Source organism: Lygodium microphyllum, chromosome 20 (assembly GCF_053477565.2).
Source record: "Lygodium microphyllum isolate KBCC chromosome 20, Lygodium_microphyllum_v1.1.10, whole genome shotgun sequence".
NCBI lineage: Eukaryota > Viridiplantae > Streptophyta > Polypodiopsida > Schizaeales > Lygodiaceae > Lygodium > Lygodium microphyllum.
In genome coordinates, this window is record NC_141154.1 from 100,876,478 (window position 1) to 100,877,562 (window position 1,085).

General features: G+C 29.9%; 1 long non-coding RNA gene across 1 annotated transcript; it reads left to right on the forward strand.

Moving 5' to 3' along the window:
* The first annotated feature begins 290 nt into the window (after positions 1–290).
* On the forward strand, positions 291–689 carry LOC148019168 (uncharacterized). Its single transcript, XR_015695064.1, has 3 exons — positions 291–350; positions 442–523; positions 632–689. It is a non-coding gene; the product is annotated as an uncharacterized LOC148019168 (long non-coding RNA).
* The last annotated feature ends 396 nt before the right edge of the window (positions 690–1,085 follow it).

Sequence of the window (1,085 nt, forward strand, 5' to 3'; positions counted from 1 at the left end):
GTTATAAAAATGCGGATAAAAAGTATATCATGAAAATTATATCAGAGAATCACCATGAGATTTTACCATTGAAGTTTACTGAATGTGAGTACATATGGAGAGAGAATGACATATATGACTGGTGGAAGGGTACAAAGCAAGATGAAAGAAAGAATTTGAAGAAAAAAGATTTTTTAAAGAATGTAAGTTGATTGTTGCTTTTTTTAATTGGCTTTCCTGATATTTGAGGTGTAGATTCTTAGTTATTGAACTATTAATCTTATGACATATAGAGAGAATTATCCACATCTCTTGGAGTGGATGATATAGATAAGCTTCAAAATGTATCAAATGACATAACATCATCAATGGTAAGATGATATGATTTATAAGTTTGATATCATAAGTGTAGGATTGGCTCTTTTTCTCCCATACTCATTTAGGGGTGTCTATTGATGGCAGAGTGAACCATATGTTGCTACTATTGATTCTAATCAACTTGATGTATACATTCTTAGCATGGATGATATTGCGAATGAACAAGGTTTGAAAAATGTATCTTATAATCTTATATGTTTATCATTTTTGTACTTGATTTCATATATTTTCGAGACATTTGATATATACACATGATCTTATTTTGTTGATGTAGCCTCTTGAAGAAAGTAGCTCCTTTGAAGGACAACAATACAAGCAAACATATTTATCATTGCAGGTAATGCTTTTAAGCTCATATCTAATAACTTTCTTTGAGAATGTCTCTTATATAGATACTTATACATTAACTTTCATTTCCCATAGATGAATATGTTCGTGGAGGAAGAAAAGAGCTTTGAAGAATTTCAATGTTATAAATCCGATGAGGTTCTTTGCTTTATATTAAATTTAAGATTAACCATATGATTCATGTTTTTAACAGTATCTTATCCTTTACATGCTTAAAATGTAGGATGTTGAAAATGAAGATGAGACACTTGATATGGAAAATTGTGCCAGCTTTTCAAAGTTATTGTCACATGGTTTAGACAAAATAATGTACTCAACTAAACGTCAAGAAACTCTGGAACAAAGTATCCATAGTTCAAGCAATGATAATGTATGTAACT